The following is a 26,083-nucleotide window of genomic DNA, read 5'->3' on the forward strand; positions in this document are numbered from 1 at the left end:
GCAGCTGCGCTCCAAAGAGTGAGGAGTGAAGGACTTTGCTCCCTCGGAGCCCGAAAGGTGAGACCGGGCGTGGAGAGCATCCCGCAGCCGCCGCAGGAGCTGTGCAAAGCCGCCCAGAAACAGCGGGTCTTTAAGGACCTCCCATGGCGCCTCCGAACGCCTCCTTGTTCTTCACAGCAGCGGGACGAGGGGCCCGAGCTGTTAAGCCCTTAAGTTTTGGAGAGGGGTGCACGGCCCGGAGGCAGCGCAAGCGAGGGACGCCGCTCTCTGCAGCTGGGCACCGAGTCGCGCCCGCAGAGCTAAACTAAACCTGCGGAAAGCTGTTTGTTAGGGCGTAATAGCCCCTGTCTTGACCGTGACAATGTTCCTCTTGGCCCTCAGTGTTCCTGTCCCTCAACATTCACGGTTTAGACCAGCATGCGTAACCGATCCCGCCGCCTCCGTAAGACAAGCAGCACCGGATGGTCCCTCACAGAGAAACCAGACGCTCCGACCCCGCTCCTCTGTCCTCTTTGCCCCCAAAGTCCCCGCCCTGGGTGGGAGCGGCGGGAGCGCAGCGCCCCTGCAAATCGGGCCGCTCTGTTGAGGTGTCAAAAGATCCGGCTCAGGTGCCCGCTTCGGGCTTCCCGATCCTCCTGGCCATCCCGCCTGCTCTGATGGCCTCTAAAACCTATTCAGCCCCTTCACCTTCCGGCTGCCCTCAAGGGCGGACCCCCCGGCACTGGGCTCAGGGCTGCACCAGTTCCGCTCGACTCGGGCGCCTCCGGTTGATGCTGGGGCGGTGGAACGAGAGCCCACCCTGAGTTGGGCTTGCTTCCCATGGCTGCGCGCTAGGCGCCAAGCACAGATCCCTCCGGAGCGGAGGGGAGCCTCGGCGGCAGCCCCAGCAGCGCAGGGTGCGGCAGGGCATCCCCCCGCTCCTCCCGGCGCGGGCAGCGCCCGCCCAGGCGCGGCAAAGGAGTCGGTGCCTGAGCCGCTGCCAGCACAGCCAGTGCCTCCCGCCCGGTGCATGGGCTCACCAGCCTCGGCTTCCTCCAGACACCCTACGCGGGACGAACGAGCGCTCTTCCCTGGGACCAGACTCCCCAGCACCAACAAACCTGGCCCTGCCCCGCTGCGGGACAGCACAGCCCCCCGCTCTGCCCCGCTGCCCACGGGTCCCAGCGCGGCCCTGGCCCTGCCCCCGCAGCGCCTTTCCCAGCCCCACGCACGTCGTGCCTCCAAAACCAAAGGCAGAGGAGCAGCGAGTCTCCTCTCGGCTACAAGGGCAGCCTCTGTGTACGCGATTACCCTTTTTCTTTTTTTTTTCCTAGAGCTTAGTTTTCCTTACTTTACAATAAAGCCATTCTTTGCTTTCTCACCTCGTTATCTCTTTCCCTTATCCGCTTTTGGCACGCTTTAGTTGTAATCCGAAGTTACGGGCAAACCCCTGGCACGTCCCCACCCCAGCCCGACCCCCAGGACATTTTACGGTCATACGGACTGCTGCTATCACTGTCCTTACGTGGGCTTTAATAGTAACAGAAACAGCCTCGTCTTTACTCTCTACTACTAGCAGATTTTGGTCAAAGGCTATCTGAGGTCAGGATTTTTTCTTTTTTTTTTTTTCCTAAATAAGTCAGCTTTCTAAAGCTACATTCTTCCTTTAAACCGAACACAGAGCTCTTATTTATCACTTTCTCTTTAATCAGCAACAGAAGAAAAAATTGCTATGAATTCCTGGAATCCCTGAAAGAGATCACACTTTTCCTTTGCACAAATCAAAGTTATCTGCTCCTATTATATCCTTCACTTAAAATGAATCATAAGCCTCTATCCCACTGAGCTTTCTCGGGGATACTTGTTTAGCACAGACGAGAACAATACGCTGTACATCTAAAGAGCCCAGGGCGGCAGAAGCCTCTCCGGCTGATACAAAGGATTGAGAAACGTCCTATCTTTAAAACGCATTTTTAGTGCCTTTCCACCTCCCTAGTGCACGACAAACAGAAGTCAGAGAGCAGGAAGATATTTATCAGAGAAAGATCTGAGTGGTGATTACGTGTCTGTCAATAATTAATTGAATTATGTCCTCATCATAATTACATACAGTCCTCTAGCCAGGAGGAGAAAAAAAAGAAGGAAGTTGTGGTGTGGTCGAAGGGGGATCTCAGGACATGGTTCCAGTCATTAAAAATGTGATGTAACATTGCAATCTGGTGTATTCTGAGGCACAAATGGGGAAACACAAACGAAACCAACTACTAAAATATTATTTGCTTTACAGCAGGGAGACAGAAAAAGCACTTGCCTTCATTAGTTGTTTTCATTACTACTTTCTGCTGGGGATTTAAAGGTATTTTACAATGCAAAAAACAGAGGTCTTACTCATTTGATCTATGAACTATATGCTTTGGGGTTTGTATTGTTCACCACATGCTATCTGACTACACTGGATGTTTCTGATGTTTGAAATAAAAATTTTAATCGGTGCAGAAATTAAAATTAGTCCAGCAAGGCACCCTATATTCAATACCAATGTAGAAATGACACATTCAAAGAATCTTGCAAGCAAATTCTTACTCTGACACTAATTTTTCTGTACTTCTTCCAGTCATAAGGGAGATCATAATATCATTATTAATTTATTATTTACTAAGAGCTGCTAGAGTACTCTTTTGGTACACAAATGCAAGCAAACAAAGAGCTCGATTCAGTTCTCACACAAGTTTTGCTCTGGTGTAACTTCAATGACACGGGTGTAGTCACTTCAGAACCACCTGGGTGTAATTATGATAAAAATCTGGGCTATTGCACTTCCTTTGCTTTTCTAATGGTTCAAAACCTCTCTTTTCCTACAGCATGCTGCGGAAGACAGACATCTGTTTGAATACAGAGCCCAAAAATCACTCTCAAGTTCCTCCTCACTGGCAATGCCAGTGTCCTATATCCTGCCAGAATTTAGGCATGTCAGCACATTTCCTCACTGCTCTGCACCCTCCCTACAGCATGAGAGTTGTAAACCCCATCGATATGTGTTTCCTTCCACTTGTTAAGGCACATCCTCCTGGTGTCTTGAGCTTTAGATCAGGTAGCTTTTCATTCTAATTGCTTTTCAGCATCCAGCTGCCAAAAGGAATTTGACACCTGCTTCCTTCTTCGCAAATTTCTCTTTTCAAACAAATGTTTGATGATGCCTCTTGAAATAGGGTTCATTTATGACCTTCACTTAATTGGCTAATTCATGTATTTTTCTCATCTACTTGGCCTTCCACCTGCTTCTTCAGGGATTTTGGAAGTGGTTTACAGTGGTAAATGCACTAACAATCAACTGCCAAAAAATCTTAACTAGAACAGCAAACAGTATTCAGTACTCCCTCTGTGAAAATGCAATACAGGACAAGGTTAAAATCCTTCAGCTAATATGTTTTGTATAAGAACCCTTCTCAGGGTATAATGTTTACCCCCTCAAAAGTAAGGATCCCTCAATCTGGTCCATGGAGTTCCTGTGCCCATCAAACTTAGAAGATCAGGCCTGTCTGATGTTTCCTCTCTCTTTTGCAAGTTAGTAGATCCATCCTGACTTTGCTTATGGAAGCATTTGTTTCCATTCCCTTTCAAGTAATAAATATCCTCCATCTTAAAAGGACATTTAGGACATGGCCATATGGGCCAAGGTAGCTCAACCTCCTGCATGTCACTCCCCCAGTGCCCAGAATTACCCCCACACAGAGGCGATCCCAGAATCTCTGATAAAGATATCCAAGAACTGCCTTTTTTACTGAAGACTCCAAGAATGAACTGGCACATGGTCCCTGGAAGAAGGGCATTTCATTATCCATTATAGAGTAACGGGCACTATAAAAAACTATGAACAGATTTAAAATTTACTGAAATCCTTAACAATGAGGTTAAGAACCATGGCAAAGCCTTTGATATTTTCTGCCCATCTTTTCCCTCTTGCCCTCTTAGGTTTATAAAGCAACTAGTGCTTGAGAAGCCTTCATTTGACTGGACTTTCACATCCATTCTAAGGCATCCCAGGCTGGATTTTTAGGGTCATATTTCTATTTTCTTGGTGTGTCTTGCTTTTTTTGCCTGAAGAGTCTGTCAGGATGTACATTCTCTGTAGTAGAAAAAATTCAGTATAGTTATTTAATCACTACAGGTTATCAGGTAATAAGTCCTCAAACCCTGTACCACAATGTGGAATTTAAATGAGGTGTCACAGCACAGAACCTCACTTCAAGTATCAGAAACTTGAACATTTCTGTGTTGAAACATCTTTCAGAGCTTTCTCTGAGTTCATATAACTTCACAAGCATAATTATGCCAAAGATATCACTAGTGCCAAAGACCTGAGAGTAGAAATATTTTCTAAGAATAAAAAATCATTTAATAACCTCAGGATAAATTTTAAAATATATGTTTATGAAAAAATATGTTTTATTATGTTTTCAATAAAATTTAAAGGTATATATTATGACTTTCAATAATTGTTATAATGGAAGTGACCCTAAAAAAAACTATGGGACAGAGCTGAAGTTCTGGAAGTTGCACAATTCAATGCAAGAAAAAAAATTTAGTCATTTGTTCACTTTCCATTTGCAGTGAAGGACAAGAATGAAGGACAATCAGGAAAGAATAGGGCACAAGGCTGCTGTCAACTGGATTTGCAGCACATGCACACAGAGAACACGCTGTGCCACACAGACACATGCATACAATGGCAGAGACCAAATTAGCCCAAAGTGGTTTTGGAACACTGAAAAGGGAGAGGCAGGGAGTTATGCATTTTATAGAATAAAATAGTTAATTTAAAAAGTGATAATTATACAAAAATTTAAACAAATTAACAAGTTCATTTCTATTTCTTCTTACTCAAAAGTGAAACATCCACTGCACGTATGTCAGTGAGTAATGAACAGTTCTGGGGAAACAGAAAATACAGAACTCAGTTGTCTTCTTCCCTCTATTTCATTTAATCTTTCCTTTTCACTGTATATTGACTTATCTAGAAGGCATACCACTGGAATGATTATGCTGAGCTCTTGTCTTTTTGATGTTCATGCAGATTCAGTTGTGATGTATCTCTGATACAAAATAATGTACCACAACATCAAACTGAGTCAATAGTTCTATCTACCTGATTAGAGCAAAGGTCTGGTAAGCAAAACCAACAGAAGAATTTGGAACTGTTCCCCAAAACTGACCTGCAAGACCTCTCCTATTCCCACAAGATGTCTTCACTGGATTCATTCAGCTGAAATAATTTCCAGAAATTATCTATTGGGAGGAACAGAAAGGAAGAAAAAGAGCAGATTGAGGAAGAAACGTCATGGATCTTGCTTTTTGTTTTTGCTTTTTTTTTTTTACTGGCTGAACCTTAAAGTCTTCAACTGCATTCTCATGAACACAAAGACAGGTTTGGAGGAACTCTGTAATGATTTGCCAGTAGAACTGAAACAAATTGGTATGTACCATAGAAATGCATCTGTGTTTTCTAAAGTTGGATAGGAACCTATCAGAGAGATGCATATTAATCCCTCCTGCAGACACTGCCGGAAACTGGAAAGATCTCCTTTGTCTCTTACCACATATTCTGTGTTACTATGAACTCACCCTGGAATTTTTTATCTGGTTAACAAATCTAATCCCTAGAAAAGAGACTTGACAAAAAGGCATATCAGATTTTATTTTGTCTTTGGAGCTACTGAACGTGCCTGCTGACTCACAATTCCTTTCTAGATCTGTCAAGCTTCTCTTGCTCAATGCAGTAAGACAGTGGCTCATGGGCCAGACAATGGGGAAGAAGCCACTGACTCTATGGGGTCTCTGGGAGAGACTGCAGCACTGTGTTACAAATGCATGGGACAAGGCCCAAACTGTGGGACAGTGACAAGAGGGAGATGGTTATCTATTTCCCATGCATAGCACTGACAGTTGACAGATATGCCCTGCTAAATATTGTCTGTGAAACCCGGTACTATTTTTAATAGCAGGTGACCAATCAGGGCATTCATTGTAATGCCCAAGTCATTCGTTTTTAGGCATGGATGTGTCATCATTGCAAAATGGAATTTAGGGTTTTTTGGAAAAGAAATCAACACTTAAGCCATACTTTTGAGCAAGTCAAAAGACACCCAAGGGTATGATTGCCTTGTATGCTGCTCTTTTTAATAAGGCCAAGGAAAAGCATCACTGGATGGGATCATCATCATCTGCTGCTTTAATGCAGACAATTGAAGAAGGCTCCTTACTGATGGCTGTAAATTCATCATTATGGATACCACTCAGAGTCATTTGGCATGACATTTTTTATGCACAGAACAGAAAAGTGCAGTATTAGCTCCTGAGTGATTGGATGACTTGTGCATCCATTAATGGGCATATCAGAAAATGTTTCCCAGCTCTGACTTATCTCCTACACAAATTGAGAAGATGCAGATTGTCTTGCAGTTGTTTACTCAAATTTTTGGTGCATTTTTTCATTTTGTCCAAAGTCCTGTTTATTTGAGAACCTACTATCATCATGCATTGCAGATTTTACTGCTGACTCTGAGATCATAACAGCCTAGCTGTGTACTTCACTTACTATGAAATCTACTGGATGAGAGAAAACTAGTTGCACTAACCCCATAACAAATAAACATTTCTCTGTTCATTGCTTTGGGAAATGAAGGAATTGGTAGATCATAAGCCCAGGAAAGCTGGACAAATTTTTGATTGAATTTTTTATCCACCCATGTTGGCATTTCAATCTGGTTAAAATCTGTGTTGTCCCTCTGAAAACTGCAAAATTATTTCAGCAAGAATTCAATATAACATAAAAACATTAAAAATAGAAACAGAAAACTCTATGCTCATTTTCATAATAGATCACGTTTTTCATTTAAGATGTTTCATTTCTAAATACTAGATTTAATTTTCAAAAAAAAAATAAAAATAAAAAAGTTTAAAGTTTCATTTTCCATTTTGGCCAACTCAAAAATCTACATTTTCCTGTTATGCAAGGGAAATAAAATACACATCATTCATATTCCCTGTTCTGTAGTCTTTCTTCCTGTTCATGAATTGTTCAGGAACTGGTTATGATCTGTTAATTTATTCTTTAGCCACACACTTCATTGATCAAATTACATGAACAAATTTCAGTCAAGAATGTATCAACTAATTGTTCACTTAGGATATTTATTTAACTGTGGTATATAACCATCACTTACATGAATGGTGTCATATTTGCTCCCCTGCTGATTATATGACTTTTTTTTTTTTCAGAGAGGAAATACGAAATATCAAGTCATGGCATTTCTCAGATGTAAATTATCAGATGAATAATCATTAAATGTTTAAAAGATATATGAAGTTTCTATCTAGACAGCAGCATTATCCACATTTAAGCCATCAACACATTTTCAGAATTCTGAACCAACGTTTTAATTAATAATATGCATAAACTATAGTTTATAGGAAAAACTTGGATACTAAGAATGCTCTTAAAAGTAATAATAAAAAAGCCCAGATTTCAGCATTGAGGCTTCCAGTATAAACAATACCTTTTCCCCTGTAAGCAATAGAGAGAAATCAATCCTACCTCAGCTGCCAGATAGGACAATCACTTAAAGGAGGATGTTCTGGTACAAGACCAGCCCATGTCCATGGATCTGAACCTGGAAAATTCATATCCTGGACAATGTGAAATACACAAACTGTTTTCTTGGAACTTTAGGGGAAGAAGTACTGATCAGCACTTGTGGGGGATGGTGGGAGGAAGATTGCTCACTTTCCTAGCAAAGCTACTTACTCAGGATATAACTCAGCTGTGTTACAGTATCAAGCAAAATATCAGGTACATGCCATAACTGTGAGGCTACTGTTTAATTCCAGATGATCATCATTCTTCTTTATTTTATTCTGACCAGAAAGTCTATTCTGACTTGAGAAAGCTTCCCAACATTTAGCCAATACATTCCCTCATAAAACAGCTGAATTTACCAGAAATTTGCACAAACTCCAAACAAAACCCCACAAAAAAAACCCAAAACACAAACAAACAAAAAAAAAACAAAACAAACAACAACAAAAAAAAACTCAAGCCAAACTTTAAAAAAAAAAAAGTAAAGTTTTACTCAAAACTTTCAGGTCAGCTCTAGAATGGGCTTTGGGCTTTTGGACTTGTGTGTAACTCCTTTCATTGTCTCACTGGTCAACATGGTTACTTATCTCTCCCTGCTGTGCATATGACCAAGAATTGTGTAGGCAGGCGTGCTGGCCAATAAAACCTCAAAAAGCAGTGAAACACTCCCATCAGTGCAAGCAACAGTTCTCAGTATAAATAATTGTCTTGTCATATCTCCTCAGGCCCATTCTCTTTCCTTTCTTTCCCTCTCGCCTGCATTTCCTCAGAGATGTTTTCTCCGTCAACATAGCCTCATGTTACTTCTCTGCAGCTCTGCTGCCCTCCATTCTAAAATCTGGCATTACAGTGAAACTTCCAAGAATTCCATTCTCTGAAGCATTATGAGTCACACTGTAGTCCTCAGCAATATTTTTAAAACACCAATGTTTTTTTAATCACTCTTGAGACCCACAGAAGAAAGTAAGGATATTATCTTGCTAACTTACAGTCGTGGTTGTTTTTTCTATTGCCACCCACACTCTCTCATCTTTCTCCAGATACTCTGCTCCAGTCTCTCAATAGTGCAGGCATATGGTATTCAAGCATGCCAGAGACTGACTTCAAGTTTTAGTCATTTTTCTTCCTGTAAAAAGGATGAAGGGACATTAAGCCTATGACCCTTTGAGAGCTTTCTTTATATAAAAGTTTCATTAGGGTTTATACTTAAAAAAAAATTGTATGCCCTACTGTTAAACTAACAGAGAAACATCAGGTCTGAGACATAATTCATCATACCTGAATACCAGCAGTGCCATGTGTCTGCTATGTCAGAGGCAGCACAGAATTCCCTAGTGTAACAGTGAATATAGGAAGGGGAGAATTCATGCCTGCTCCTTGCAGTGATATCCAAACAAGCATTTTAAGAGAGGAGATGGTTATCTTTAGGAGCTGTAGATTAAATACCATCCCTGATAATAAAAATATAAATCTTTATTCTACTGTTTGAAGAACTTTCCATTTTAATTAGAAAAAAAAATCAACATTACTAAGCTATAGTAAAGTTATCAGTTCATTTTCATTGTATGTTTCAATGCTTCCTCCTCTTTCTTGAGCACGAGGGATGAGGCAGCTTGTATTATGAAAGAGTTGTTTGCAGCCCAGGACTGAAGTTCCACAAATTGCTGTTATCTGCTCTGCAGATGCTCATGTGACACACTGAGTAAATATACCTTAAGGTAAGCACATAACACTGCACAATGGGCATTCAATAAAGAAGATTCCTAAAGACAACAGTTATCTGAATTCTGTAGAGATCAACTTCTTGCATGAAGCACTCGAGGATGACAGGCTGCCCCATGATAGTCTCTGGAAAAAGCTGCCAGGAAACAAGAGGACAAAGAGACCTAGATTTCAAATTACCAGCTGATCATGTGAAGAAAAGTACACTTGGGTCTCAAAAGTTACTGAAAAATGGTCAGTGAGCTTGCCTGTGCAAGAGATGGTTGAGAGAACTGTGAAAATAAACACATCATTGAGAAATGGAGGTAGGATGAGTGAGATTTACTTAAGAAAAGGCGAGAACAGTGTTAAGTGAAATAGAAAAGAATCCATATTAAATACTAGCATTAATGCAGTAAGCCAGGAAGCTACGAGTGATCAAGACTCCTCAAGAATCAGAGTTGGGTGAGGGATTTTATACACACTTATAGATGTATTTATTTGGTAACATAAAATAAAACACAATCATACTGAAACTGCTCATTTTACATCCAGCTTCTATAGAGCTTTTCTGTCTCACTGCCTCATACCCACAAGTGTGGCAAAGCAATAAACTTGCCTTTCATTTTAGTAGGATTTTTCTTCTATTCTATGTGTCTTTAAGAAACCTTGACCAATTTTTTTAGTGTACCAATACTAAACTTTTCGAGGATTCTGTAACTCCTGGGCTGCATCAAAAGCAGCATGGCAAGCACGTTAAGGGAGGTGGTTCTGCCCCTCTACTCTGCCCTTGTGAGACCCCACCTGGAGCACCGTGTCCAGCTCTGGGGTCCTCAGCACAAGATAGACATGGACCTGTTAGAGCGAGTCCAGAGAAGGGCCACAAAACTGATCAGAAGGCTGAAGCACCTTTCCTACCGAGACAGGCTGCGAGAGTTGGGGATGTTCAGTCTGGAGAAGGGAAGGCTCCAGGGAGAATACATTGTGGCCTTCTAGTACCTAAAGGGGTCTTATAAAAAGTAGGGAGAGCAACTTTTTACACAGACAGTGACAGACGTGGGGGAATGGTTTTAAACTAATAGAGGAGAGATTTAGATTAGATATAAGGAAGACATTCCTTACCCAGAGGGTAGTGAAACACAGGAATAGGCTGCCCAGAGAAGCTGTGGGTGCACCATCCCTGGAAGTGTTCGAGGCCACGTTGAATAGGCCTTGGAGCAACTTGGTACAGTGGAAGGTGGCAGGGGGTTTGGAACTAGATGAGCTTTAAGGTCCCTTCCAACCCAAACCATTCTATGATTCTATGATTCTAAGATGCTGTAACTAGCAGCCAAGATGTTTAAAAATTGCTTTACTCTTTGTGGGTGTTTTTTTAAGATGAAAAAGAAAAATTTCTAGGAAATAGGGCCAAAATACTAGCACAGTTATTATCCTAATGTTAAACTTTTAAATCCATGTTTGGTCTTCCTAGTCTCAATAAAGTTGTTACACCTCAGTGACCGATATCCACAAATCTCAGTGAATGGCTATGAGGTACAACTTGGCTAAACATCACATTATCTATCAACTCATTATCATTATAGATTCAGGAACCTATTTAAATATGTCATCCAGTTTTGAACATTTGTCATAAAGTGTAGCAGCGATCGGCTCAGATATTTGGTAACTGCTGACGCCATTGATCAGCTGCAGAGATTTCAATTTTTTACAGAAGCTATCAATACCAAAGAAGCACTTCCTTAAGCCCCTTCTGTTTCCTTATTTTGTACTACTTCAAAGAAAAAGAATATCCTCACCCTCTCTGAACCCCCATCACTGTGATTTTGTGCCTTGGACAGGACACAATGCAACAGACACTACAAACAACCTGTGGTCTGGGCAGCACACATCAGGCTTAGCAAAGAGGATGTCATCAGTCAAAGATCAATAGCTAAAGCTTCCAGGTTACTGTGAATCATACTCCTGAGTGACCCTTCATACTACCTCTTACTGGCTTTTCAGGAATAATTAGAAACAGGTGGCAGTTACACCATTTCTGTAAGTTTAAAGCAAGCTGAAAATCAGAATTGAGTTGCTTGTTGTTACATTTTCAACAGCAGACACTGTCAACAGCAGAGGCAATTTTTGTCTGAATTTACCAATGCTTTATTCAGTGCTTCACAGGCAGAAAAGCCAACTGACACAATAGGGAAATCTTCCACATACAAAGGCCTGAAAATGAAGACTGTTATGAAATTTAGAAACGTGATACTGATGTGAATGTGCATGTCTCTAAAACAGTCTCTTCTATTACAGATCTCAGATTTGTATATGCCAGACATAGCTGAACAAAAGCCAAAGCCTAGATTAATTCACTTTCTATAAAAGTTGCCTACATATGTATATGAAAATCAAAACACAGAAAGTAATATTGGAGAGCTCAAAAAGAAAATCACATTTAATTAGTTACAGGTTAGTAACTAATTAGTACAGAATCAGGAACTTAACCTTGAAGGATTTTTTGTTTTGGCTTGGGGTTTTTTTCTTCAATAAAATAAACTTCTGGAATTTGGTTTTCTTTATAAGCATTCTTTAATGAAGAACTGGTAATGATTTAGTCAGAAAAATACATGGTATTTTGTTCACTCTTACCTTCTTTTTCCATAAAATGTCCCCTCAATATCATTTATGAAAAAAAAAAAGCAAAATACTACTTGGGGGAATCGAAGGGTAAGTATTCAAATAATTTAGAAGATAAAGACCACATATTTCAACAAGCCTGCCCCAGCATGGCAATATAATGGGAGTTACAGCTGCAACAGAGATTTTAACTGGGGAAGAATCAATGCAGATTTGCAGATGGAAGTCATGTCTCAAAAATGTACTAGGCTTGTCTAAAGGAACATGTGGACAAGATGATCTGGTAACCGCAGTGTTGCAATTCTACATTTGGATAGTCTGGTGCATGTGTCTTGGATTTCCATGAAGCTTTGGGAAAATTCACAGGCCTTTAAAAGAAAGAAGCTACTATGGCACAAGAGGAATGGTCCTCTTGAGCATTGTTAGCTTTTTTTCAAGTTAGGAGAGAAAAGAAGGAATGAATGGTCAGTTGTCAAAGGGGAAGAAGATTGTTCACAAGGTGTTACAAGATCCCTACTAGAATCTCTGCTGTTCAGGGTGCTCCTAAGTGATCTCAAACACAGAGTAAACAGAAACTTTATACATTTTGCTGATGACCTGAAATTATTTAGGATAGTCAAAACTGAAGTTGTTTGAGGCAAAGTATAGAAGCATCTTGCAGTCCCAAAAGGCTAATTGGTAAAGAGACAGATGAAATTAAAAGCTATTTCTAAGTCAGGAAAAGAAGGTGTGTACACATTTTTGTACATAGCAGCCACCTGATGTAACTCTGGACAACAAAGTCTATGAAGATTTTAATGATTTAATGAAACTATTAATTTATATCAGTGATTCAGAGTATTCCTAACAGTGCCTTTTAATTTCATTGAAAGTTGGTATCTTTTAGACCATCACAGTATTTTTTATAATTCCACTTGAGAATTGATCTTTTCTGTCATTACACTGCTTAAGAAATACAAACTAATTGTCCTCACACTGTATGAGGTCTATAAACTGTATAACTCTCTTTCTCATAGAAAGAATACTGAGGTATTTTAGTTAAATTAATTGCACAAAGTGCTAAAAATGCATCAAGTAACTCTCCAGTAGGGATTCATTTCCATTGAATCCCTTCCTAAAAGGAATTAAATTAAATTTAAGCTTTCCTTGAGAAGGTGGAAAACACTTCTAAAATGTAGATATATTTCAATCAGACATTTCTGGAAAAGAAAGGTTCAAATTTTCACATTACAAAAAATTACAAGTGTTTAATTGAATTTCTTTATTTTAGCCAAACACTACAATTCAAACAACTTGAAGTAGTAATACACTGAATCTTTTTTTTTCTGAAGATGTTCAAGAATTTGTCTTTTTTGTTCCTACTTGGGATGACTTTCTTTTACAAATTATCTTTTTTTTTTTGAGAAACAAACAAGTTAATTGCCTGACCAAATCAGAATTTGTTTGTCCATTGCATGCCATCAGTTGACAACACCACAAAATCTACCTTTGAAGAATTCTTAATATCTTTTGTGTAGAAACAATATCTGTTTAGTAGTATCTCTTCATAGATTAAATTTTCTGGGTAGAGTATGTCCCTGTTGATTAACAGTCCCTGAAACATCCTAGAAGAAGTTCATATGTAGGGGATACTGAAACAAAACAGAAGTGTCCTGCCCCAGACACACCCAGGCTGAAACTAAAACTTACTCTGAAAGATGAGGAAAAATACTGAAAAAAACCCCTAATTGTAATAGAGGAATTTATATCCATTTTAAAGTTTTTTGTAGTAACTGCACTGGACCATGATCTGAAAAGGTAGGCTTCAGCTGCTCAGTCAATCCGTAATTCTGCATACAGCCCAGCTAAAGCTCCAGGCATATGAATAGATTGTATTAAGTAACTACCTGTTTTCAGATTTCTTCAGCTGCCAGTCTTTACCCTTGCAGGCTCTCTGTAACATACGAAATAAAAAGGTCTTAAAATAACCCCATGCACTAAAAAATGCTGGGAGAGGACCAGCTGGAAGGCAGCCTGGCAGAAAAGAAGGTGGGGTCCTGGCGGACACCAAGTTGAACATGAGCCAGCAGTGTGCCCTTGCTGCGAAGGCGGCCAAAGTTATCCCAGACTACATTAGGAGGAATGTTGTGAGCAGGTCAAGGAATGTGATCCTTCCCCTCTACTCAGCACTGGTAAGGCCACACCTGCTGCACTGTTCTGTACAAAGCGAGACATAGAGATACCCCGGTGAGGGTCCTGCAAAGGGCCACTAAGACGATTAAGGGACTAGAGCACCTCACATGATGAAAGGCTGAGAGAGCTGGGACTTTATAACCTGGAGAAAAGAAGGTTCTTAGTGTGAATAAACACCTGAAGGGAAGGTGTACAGAAGGTGGAGCCATGCTCTTTTCAGTGGTGCCCAGTGAATAGGACAAGAGGCAATGGGCGTCAACTGAAACCTGGAAGTTTCCATCTGAAAAACTTTTTCCTATGAGGATGACTGAGCAATGGCAGAGGTTTCTCAGAGAGGCTTGGAGTCTCCATCTGTGAACATATTCAAAAGCCATCTGGAGATGGATCTGGGCAACTCTCTCCCAGCAGCCCTGCTTGAACAAGGGTGTGGGATCAGATGACCTCCAGAGGTCCCTTCTAACCCCAACCATTCTCTGATCTGTGATTCTGTAAAATATTACTCAAATTGACAAAAGATTAAAGAGAAAAAAATAAAAAAATACAGGAATAATTGAAAAAATTAGTCTTTAACAAGAAAACTAGGGAAAATATGCCTGAGCAACTAGAGCAGCAGAATCTTTCTGGTACATTTATTTATAACAAGTACTTAATAAAACAGCTAGAAAAAAAAATATAAACCAGAAGGAGGACATACAAATCCACAGATTATAAAAGAATTATATAGCTAATTTATGAACTACTGACAATTAAATTGGTATGCTAAGAGGAGAAGGTAGTGAGAAATAAAAAAAATTCAAAAGGAAGAAATATGGTTTGCACTTGTCCCATGGAAGTCCAAGGAATTCTAGCACTTGGTTTTCGGTATCTCTCACTTCTCCTTTCAGAAAAACAATTGAATATATGTTATTAGAAAAAAAAATGTATGACCCCAAAGAGAGACTGAGAACATACTAGAACCATAAGCAATAGAAAAAAAAAAAAGAATAGGATCAAAAGATCACAGAATAACTTATGTTGGAAAGTACCCCTGAAGTTCATTCAGTCCAGCCTCCATCTGAAAGCAGGGTCAGCTATGAGATATGACCAACTTGTTCGTATGCAGCTTGGTCTTGAAAACCTTCAAGGACTGCACAACTTCTCTGTTTTGATGGTTGACTGACCACAGTGTAAAAAGGTTTTTCCTTAAATCCAGCTCGACCTTGTCTTGTTTCAACATCAGTTCGCTATCTCTTGTCATCCCATCACACAGCACCATGAATAGCCTGGCTCTAGGTCCCCCAAAAACCATATCTTCTCCATGTTGAACAAGGCTCAGCTTCTCCTCCTGAGGCAAATCCTTCAACCCATGACTATCTTGGTGGCCCTCCACTAAACTCACTCCAGTTTTAAATGTAAATGACAAATCCTGGGTAAGATAAATAGCACAATCACTTCAGAGATAACCATAACGCAGTGATGAATAGTCTTTTTAGAACAGTCTTGAATTTTACATCTTAGAGAACTGATAATATATAAAAGACACAATTTGAAAAGATCTCCCTATTCAGGAACGAAGATGAACTTTTGCTTAACTTTTATTGAGATCAAAGTCCCACTTAGACAATTATGTTTAAGAATCTACTTGCATTTCTTAACAAGGATAGACTCGAGCACATGTTAAAGCGTTTTCCTGAATCTGGGCAAGAGAATGCAGAATATAACCTGTAACTGGACTTTGTATCTGATTACAGTGCCTTTCAAAACTTTACCCACAAATGATTCATATTTTCCCAAACCCTTACAAAACCTGATGAACTGCAAAGCAATTAAAAGACTGAAACAAAAGGTAATGGAAGAACATATACCAAGTCTGGAAAGAGGTGGTACAAGACACAACAGAGTTCATTTAGTATTACTAAAGATTTCCATTAGCTACCCATGGCGATAGATAAATAGCACTTACACTTGTAAATGACATTGTACCATTACAAATTCTAGTGAAAAGAGTGAAATACATTGCAAAGAAGTCTGAAAATATCAGACTATGGAAGCCAACACCGCTCGCCTTGCTTATACAAAATTCCCATTAAAACCATAAGGTGTGCAGAATTTGGCTCCTGGAAAGAGGAAATAAAGGAACAAATCCAAAGCCCACTGAAGTCAATAGGAGACATTCTTCTGACCTCAATGGGCTTTGGACATCACCCAAAATGAGATTCACTCTGGAAAAACGCAAGCTGAAGGAAATAATCATTCAAAAAGTATCTGGGAGAGAGATGTTTGGAAAACCTGGAAATCAAAGAATACCTAGGAGACTTTGTGTAATATATGATACGTGACAAGAGCTTATGAGCACTGTTACAAGACTGTACCTTTTCTAAAAGCTGATTAGTCTAGAAATGAAGACAGAATATAAGAAAGAAGGAAACAATCAATTCCGTCCATTTAGGGAGCAGAAGTCACAGGGATATCATATCACAGTGCACGTAAGTTGTTTTGTATGGAATTTAAAATGTGCCAATCATCAAAAAAAACCACAGCACCAAATTATCCCATTTGTGAAATCCCTAATTTCTCAGCTCTTTTCCCAGATACAAGTCTGCATATAGGAATCCATGGTCAGACTTCAACATGATAGAAGTGTCGTATTTTTTATTTGGTCCTCTTCTCATTTTAATGATGGTCAACAGAGCCTTTTAAGATTCTATCTTTCCCATTACACATGAATACCTTTTGCTAACCCAAGGATGTCCTCCTTCTTTGGTGGAAGGACACCCACTTTCATTCTCCTGTACACCTTGCTGCTGCCAGATGGAGAAAATTTTTCAAGAGTATACATACACCCCAGTAAAATGAAGGTCTGACCTTATTCTCAAGATCAAATAGACTCAACATCCACACTATGAATTCTCAAGATACCTATCCTCAACTGGATAAGGACATCTATAAGCACATGCTATATAGCAGAAAATGATAAAGGTGGTTTCTCCTCATCTGGTCTTCTGCTGACAGAAGCACATGTCTCCATTTATTCAGTGAAAGAACCTACGAACTGAATAAACTGATAGTATTGAAGGCTCTGGCAGGCTGACTAACTCATCTACTGCAGTTCAGAATATCTTGATCCTTCTCTGCTGTCACTACTGTTGCTCCTGAGGAGAAGAAAACTTTATTTCTCACAAAAAAAAACCCAAACAAGCTCTCTCAAACCTAAACTCCAACACAAACCATGTGTGGCTCAATAAATAAGATTCATGAGGTTTTGCAATTTACTGCTTCATTGGTCCAGATCACCTCTATATAACTTTTGCTTGTAAGACATAGATAAGAAAAGGGTGAAGACAACAAGACATCCCTGAATAAATGTATTGGAATAAATAATTGCAAGATGATTATGATAACGACACAGCTACAGTTCATTCTAGGATGTCTTTAGGTTCATACACTGTAGGTTATGTGCTATTTGTACCATCATTTCTGGTTTAAAATCTTTCTATTCTTAGATTTTAAAACAAGAATAATTATTTTTTTTGGAATTGTATAGCTGACCCTTCACAGAAAATGTTGGAAAACATTTTATTCTGAAATATTCATCTTTATGCTTCATAGATTTTTGGACAACTTTACATTTAAAGCTCATTGGCTTTTGCTAGAAAATCATGCCTCAACATGACTGTAATTCTTTCAGTGGGCTCAATCCTGTGAAATCCAGAGCACTAATTTCTATCAGTTCTCAGGTTTTCCCCAAATCTGATCTCTTGTGACATCATAAAATGTTCAATGAAATGAAATCACAAAGAAAGGATTAATTCTCATGGGTAGGAAGAAAAAGGAATACATGGATTTTAAAACACAAAGTTTGCAAAGAAAGTTCTTTAACAATAAAAAGGGAAAAGAGAAATTGTGGATAACATGATACACAAGAGAACCTTTCTTAGTAAATTGCATTGCAAAATCTTTTTATGAAGCTTCAGTAGGTTTTTAGAAAGTAGAACCCTATGCTCTTACACTAAATCCTCTGTGATTTTATAACACTGATACTGGAAAAATCAAACCTCTTGCCTGAAAGCTCTAGTTTCAATTAACGAGGATGTTAAGCATTTTTTTCAGATACATGAAAAGAGTGACAGGATTATAGACCACCAAATTGTTGGTATTTTAAGAATCTGACAGGCTCAGCACCATGTGCCATTCTAGCCTCTCTGTGTATCCTTTGTGGTTAAAACTCTTAAGCACTTTAAATTCTTTTGGTCAGTATTTTTTTCCTTTTAGGGCAGACAACTAGAAGCACATTCCAAGTAACCATTTATGGTGTACAGAAAATTATAAGATTCTAAAATCACCTCTTTGAAGGTGTTTCCAGGCATTGGATAGTAAAACAAATATTTTATTTATAAAAAAAAAGGTTGTTGTTTTAAATCTAGAATATAATTATCTATGTTCCAAATCAAATGAAAGACAGTAACAGCACAAAGACAGAGCAGAATAATACATGTCAAATCCTAGAGCCTTTACTTGGACAAATCTCCCATCAAGCTTTGGTGGCAGCTTTGCCTGATGAAATATAGCTAAGCCAGACCTGAAATAAGCAAAAATTTAAGAAGGCACATCAGTGGATTTGGTTATGGAACAACAAATGAAATGTTTATTTTTCTTGTCTGAAAAATAACAACAATCAATATAAAAGTGGAAGTCCACTAAAATGGTAGTCCTCAGATATATTTATCCAGATACAAAAGAGGACCAAAAAGATGTTTGAAGAAACAGATGACTTTCCAGAATATTTGATACAGGCTGGAAGAAATATGCAAAGAAATTTTTCAAATCATCAAGTTTTGGCAAACAGAACTGACTGTAGCTTTGCATAACTTCATTTACAAGTGGCTCAGTTCTCTCATATTTCTTCTTTTCCAATGAATAAGACAAAACTGTGGACTGGTCCCGTGCAGGAAACGCATCTGCGTGTTGGGGCTTACGGTGGGGAAGAGGCCAAAGCTCCTGTGCTGCAGCCAGGAAACCCACCAGGAAGCAGGTTCCTTGGAGCCCAACACCTGGGGAAGAGCTGGTGGACATGCAGCCCAGCAGACTGTCCCACTCGGCAGACCAGCGCGCCGGGAGGCAGGGGATGAGGGGAGCTGCCAACCACCTGCAGCTGGTATGTCAGGTCATGGAGCAGGAGAAAGATTCTGGCACTGTGCTAGGAAAGTCTGTAAGACATACCCCTATCTGTGGGGGTGCGTGGATGCTGGAGCCAAATCTGTGAGTCTCACACTCAGCGCACAAAAACTTAACAGCTCAGATGGATGGATAAAATCTGTATCAGTGTAGAAACTGCATGGGATGAAAGCTTTACAGTTCTGCAGAGGAATCTGGTTCTGCTCTGTGCCATCTGTGCACCAATTGTGTGGATTGTTTGTTGAGCTTTGTTTGTTTTTTTTTCATTCAAGAAAGATATAGAAGTCAGTAGAAAGAATGCACTTCAGGTCAGTTTAACTCCTGAGCTATTCTTTTTTGCCCTCACCACTGCTGATTACAGGTTCCAATTCCATACAAGAATTAAAAAGAAGATTCATGCCTAATTACTGTTTTCTACAATTTACTTAATTTCAAAGACAACAAAATTTCAAACTTTGTTCACATTACCAAGGGAGGTGGAGGAAACCTGGAAATACAGAAGCAATAAGATTTGAGGTCCGATTTTCAATATTAGATCCTTACAGCTGACAGTATATTTGTATGTGCATGTAATACACACACAGTCTGTTTGGAATCTAATGACCATGTGATAGTAAACACCTGTCAGATCCAGACCTTGAAGTGGATGCTTTCATTAGGTTTGTGCTAATACCAGTAATACCATGACTTGGTCTGCGTGTATTCTTACAATATACATATGAATTAGACTGAATGGTTCTTAGCAACAAGTAAATGCAACAAGAGAAAATAATGTAAGCTTATACATTAAACATTTATATAAAGATGCCCATTCCATGCACATAATAATAAACACATTTCAGTTTCTGAACATGCAATAAACACATTTCAGATGAAGATTTAAAATGTCAATGTTCACAGGCCCTGCAAACTTGCTGTGGCAGTCATGGAGTGAAATCTGAGACTATTAGAAACAAATAGAAGCCTACTTAATCAGGGCTCTGCAGCCTGTAGAAGTCCAGAGAGGCACCCAAGAGAATCCTTGAGGAATATGACAGCAAGGTGAAAAAAAGGCATCTGTCCTATCTGCTTCTCCACAAGCTTCTCTTGACTTAGAGGAAAACACAGCTCTCAATTACACAGGAAACCTTATGCTCTCAATCAACAGAAAGCAACAGTGGAAGAGATGGACTAAGACTTGCATAACATTGGTAAATGTCTTACAGGAATGTTTTTTAAAATCTTGATGTTCTTTTCTGGCTTCTGGGGTTTTGGCAGGAACTCTAGGCCCATTTTTGTGTACACATTTTAATGATGGGCTTGATTAAGAGACAGTAATTCCCTAGAGGTTTAGCTATCTTATTTATTGACACAAACACGAGTACAATGCCAAAATCAAATGGTTGCTTCCCAAACCATTGGAAAATCACAATGCAAACCCATGATGGATTCTTCATTTTCCAGGTTTCATGTATTTCTACTGTTTTCCACTGTACACAAGCTTTATTATCTAAGCAACAACCAACCTGGCCTTGCAAGAGACAACCTTCTGCCAAACAACAAGCAGTAGCAGAAACATCAGCCTACATCTGTCCATGAGGGAATTACATTGAGGTCCAGTTATATTTGTCCCAGCAACTCTGTCTGCCAAGTGAGCCAGTTTCCTTCAAATGAGGATTTAAAGGAAGAACACAGATGTTGGCTCTGGGATAAGCTACGACTGCTAAAGAAAATTTTAGACAATGAACTCTGTTACCGGGCAGTTCAGGAGTCAGCCTCAAAGGAAAACAAGGCAATGAGTTTATAAAAATTAACTTGCTGACCTCTAGTCTTCTCCTACACAGGATTCCAAATTTCCAACGAGGTCAATAGGATTTGCAGGCATATAATACATCTCAGGACAGGACTTTATATGCAAAGCTCACCTTATCTCAATGAAGTGCAACCATTTCTGGGATGACACATGGCACTAATACAGTAGCAAGAGAACAAAAAACTAAGGCATCTAGCAAAGCAAAATGTGGGCAAGGAAGTGAGCTTAGTACTTACAAAAAGTACTCAGGAATCACTGCTGATCACAAATTCTGTATCTCTTTGAGAGTATTTAAAGACATACATAAAAATACATTCAGGAATAGAACCAAGGCTTTTCATAACTGAAACACAATATGAAGAAAATATCATTGTCATACCCTGTAGTATACTAATGGCATTGAACTTCAGACTAACTGATCATTTTCTTCTTTCTCTCCCTGTCAGACTCAAGGAGAAGAACCCTTTCCTATGGCTCCACATTCCCAAAAAAATTCAGTCTCCTGAAGTCTTCTCTCTTGCAGGAGAAAGTGGAGATGATCCACATCTTGCAATTCTACCATATATTCTTTTACTGGAATAAGAAATGTTTCTAGATCAACAACTTAAGAAGCCAATGGAGTATCTGTGTGCCAACATTGAAGTCTCTTTTCATCTGTGAGAATTCCATGCTTTCTAAAAGCCTTGCCTTCTCATAGGAAGATGGCCAAAATCTCACAGAAATAGGAGTTTGTGGCAGAAATCTACAAGTTTTGACCACTAATTACATTATTTCTGCTTTTGAATATATTTCAGTGTACATGTATACATTACTCTCTATGTCTTCATTTCTGTTTTATTATTTTCTTTAGTTTGACTTTGATCTGAATTTCAGTTTATCATGAAATTGTGAATGTTTTATTTTTCATTCTTCTTCAGTCCTGTGGTTGTCCTCATTCTGGCATTTAGTGACTTTTCCCTTCACTTGTTCCTTTGTATTTCCTTAAGGCAACAAGCCATTCTTGTGGTGCTGGATGGAGATGGGTAAAGTTGCCAGCAAAATTTTTCATGCACGTGTGGTAAAAGTCATCTCCCCACCAATTCAGGTTTGTAAAAGGTAATTCTAGGTGGAGTTTCTACAAACAATGGTACATTCTATTCAGAGGTAATTGTAAAGCCTTAATTTGTCTAAATTACTTATATATATTATATGCATATATATTTTTCACATATGATATTGTAACAAGTACTTATGCATATTAAACATATGAATATGAGTGCAAGCATAACATTGTTCAATATTCCAAGTAGCACTATGAATTCCTAAACAGCCTGGTGCTTGCAAACACTATTACATGAACAGAACAAAAAACAGCTGTCAATCAATTAAAAACATTCATGTACAATAAAACATTAATGTTTTTAATTGATTGACAGCTATATATAACTTCTAACTTACTTTAGAAAAAATTTAGACAATGATATTTCTCATGTAAAACTATTTTCACCGAATCTACCTATATGAAATTTGATATTCCATTTGCTGTACTAGAAACTCAACAGTGTGATAATCTTAAAGAAGCAAATAGTGAAATTAATTAGATGCAGAAAATCTTCACTTTCTGTTTCATTATTATGACAAACTGCAAAACCCAAATATTGAATCTGAGAAATATAAATTCTGTTGTATTTAACATAAGTGTGGTGCAAAACCCACTGATATCTTTGGAAAACAAATGAGTCTTACAACTTACACAGAAAGCCATCAAACCAAGAATCTAGTACAACAGGGAAAATAGCTGAAAAACAACATAAACTTTGTAAAGGTTAGTGATGGTGCAATGAATATTTGACTATTGTGTCCAATGCCTCTTCAAGAGATGTTTAGCTGAAAGAGAAAGGTGTCAAAGACAAGTAATGAAAATGTGGTTACAGGCACAATATGACCCTATTATAAGAAGAAACTGCAATGAATAAGTGATAATATGACACAGGCATCAGATAATTAAATTTTGGCAGTAAATGCCAAGAAAACAGTTATGTCCACAGTGTTATTTGACAGGAATTCTCAGCAAAAAAACACATAAAGGAAACTTCATGGTTTTGATCACTACTGTAAATATAACAAAGAAAGAAAATGGAGGGGCTCAGTCACAACCTTCAAATGCCTGCCAAAGTAAACAAGAAGGCGTTTGATTTTCAGCCAATAAAGATGAAGTGAAATATGAAAGTGGGAAAGTTCTGGGTAGAGCTTTTTCTGGTAGAGAAAGACAGGCAGATGTGCATGATATTTTATTTATGGCTTTGGTAGAATACAAATTATTGGGAAAAAATGAAGCATTTTTTAAAAATATTAAAAATTAGAAAGTATTAGTTCTTCAGACTTGTGCTGAAGATGTTAAAAAAGGTACAGAAAACTTTGGAAAAGTGGAAATTCATTGGAAAAGTGCACTTTTCATTTTCAGTGCTGTTTCCCATGGAAGCTGAACTCAGCTATGGGATTGAGCTTCCATATGGATTACAAGATTACTAAAGATACATTTTCTAGGACAAGGCTACCAGAGACCACTGATGGATGAGAAAGAGCCAGTAAGACAGACATGAAATATTTCTGGAATTAATCCCTTGTACAACAGGATATAAAACTGCAAAGCAATAAATTCTGCAAAATAATTTTTAACAAATTTCACTAGATGCTAATTTATATTTGCCACAGATGCTTGACAAAAGTAATGGCACTTTCCGTTTTGGCCATCACACAACTTCCTCAGCTCAGTTTCACAGTGAGCCCTCCCACTGCTTCTGCACATGGATAAATGATCAGTGTTTCCTCCAACTTTGGATGGGGATATGGCAGTCACACCACTGCATGCAAAGTATACTTGTTCTGAAATAAAAAATTAAGGTAACCAGCCACAGTTCAATGCTGGAAAGGTATTTTTTCTAAAAAATTCACCATTTAAGGGCCATTCAGAGGCAGAAGTCAACAGTCCCCAGCCCAACAAGACTGTACTACATTGTATAGCAGGAGAGATACACTGTTCATAATCAACCTGCTGTTTGTCCATCTCTGTCTCTATTTCCTACCTGGTTTTCCCCCCTATTTAATGATTTCTTTGATATCCCTTGTTGGCAGAAAGGTAGCAGATGACTGTTCATTGTTAAAAGCAATAAAGCCAGCAGGGATCATTTCCCCTTGTTTTAGAGAAAAAAATATGGTCCATAGGTAACTGTCTTATTAAATTCTTGATACACTGTTTGACACCGTGACACATCATTGACTGCAAATACTTCCAGACATTTTGTCTACTAGCCAAGGACGAAACTTAACACATTACTTCATGTCAGAATTGAAAGGTAGAAAACTGGAAGATGCTGAGTGAATGGAGAACTATTGCAAGACTGTCTTACATTCTCCACTGTGCTTGGTATGATATCAATTAAAACATGCTTATCAAGATATTTTCTATATCTTTTCACTAAGTAACTATACCATATGAGATGGTATACTTAGGTCACCTCTGAGATGACCTAAGAAAGCACAAGACACTAAATTACAAGGAAAGCCAAGCTGAAGAAATTATGGAAAGAAAACACTTAAATAAGCAACATTCATCACCAGAGAATCTAGAGAAAGAATCAGAAATTATGACCGTCAGAAATCCTACAACTATTCAGGAAGAAGCATTTAAAAATAATTTTTAAAACATTTTACAGTGGCACGTATTTATCTTACACATACTGAACACAGTGACAAACAAGTGTAATACAAGAAACAAAGCCAATTCTAAGAAAAAAAATGTTTGCTATTCAAGCCATGGATCTGGTGACAGATGGAAATTGAACCTTTTAGGCTGTTCTTACCATAATGACTACTTGGAGAACTTACTAGTCCAATTATAGCCACAATTAGCACTTTTTAAGGACATAGATGTATAAACCACTGAGAGAGATCTAACACCAAAATAAAGTATCCTGTTTATTGTTATGTTGGCTTATCAGACACCGCAACTGGAAAAGGATTCATCTTTTTCACCACTTCCCCAGATTTCCCCAGTGTCCTGGCTTCCAGAGAATGGGTTTGTCTTCATGATTTTTAGTGACACCTTCAGTTCTCTAAGAAAAATGCAGTAAGCAATTTTTTTCCCCATGGTGCAACCCCAGTATAGTGCCCTCTATCCCATTTATCCACCACTAACAAGGCACTGGGCACAATCGGAGGGCACAAAATGAGATTTTCCAGTGGCTGTTGTATCAGCCCACGGGGGCCATAGGCAGTTAGCCTTCCTTGGGACTTGGACCAACTCAGAGCACTCTTTTACTATCAGAGAACTTAAGCAGAAGTCTCTTCCTTTTCCCGTCGGCTATTCCACAACACATCCCACTTGCAGCTCAAGGTCTACCAGTGTCTCCTAAGCTATGACAACACAGACAGAATCCTCGTGCTGTTTAGTGATTCACTTACCAACACACTGAACAAATCCTAATGTAACTTCCTACACCTCCTTCTCATAGAATTTCACACTATGCCATTTATAGATATATATTTTAGTGATTGTTAAACATTATCTGGACAAGAGTTATTGATCCACAAAGCAAAGACCGAATGACTCTTTAAAAAAAGAACATCTGACATCAACAGGTTGTAATGGTGTTGCTGCCTATCATACACAATTATTGTTTATTTAAAGAGCTTCTGAGAAACTGTGAGAAGGCTCATTGCTGTTTATCCCAAAGCATGGATGTTAGCCTGGAGTTGGAATGGAAACAGACTAATGTTTCCAATGAAAAAAACCCTTCTAGCCAAATTTTAATTGAAGCTACATAGCAAATAAAACATTTTTTCTCCCCTGGGAAATAGAAGACTCTGAAAACAAAATTGTATCAATGAATTTGGGATTATTTTTATACCAAAAGTCTAAACAATATAAACGATATAGAGAAAAGTATTCAGAAAGTCTTTAGTGAATAAAGAAAAGCCAAAACTTTTTTCCAGAAAATACTGAGGTGGATACTGATGTGTTTTTCCAATGTAAAGATACTTATCTGTTG

The 26,083-nt window shown here is 38.7% G+C and overlaps 1 long non-coding RNA gene across 1 annotated transcript; it reads right to left on the bottom strand.

Moving 5' to 3' along the window:
• Window positions 1-5,156: 5,156 nt before the first annotated feature.
• On the bottom strand, window positions 5,157-14,361 carry LOC113963142. The gene is made up of 3 exons (XR_003532655.1): window positions 14,285-14,361; window positions 8,605-8,741; window positions 5,157-5,265 (listed from the first exon to the last, which is right to left on the bottom strand). It is a non-coding gene; the product is annotated as an uncharacterized LOC113963142 (long non-coding RNA).
• Between the last annotated feature and the right edge of the window lie 11,722 nt (window positions 14,362-26,083).

This window comes from Neopelma chrysocephalum, unplaced genomic scaffold, assembly GCF_003984885.1.
Source record: "Neopelma chrysocephalum unplaced genomic scaffold, ASM398488v2 Primary Assembly neopelma1_24, whole genome shotgun sequence".
Taxonomy (NCBI): domain Eukaryota; kingdom Metazoa; phylum Chordata; class Aves; order Passeriformes; family Pipridae; genus Neopelma; species Neopelma chrysocephalum.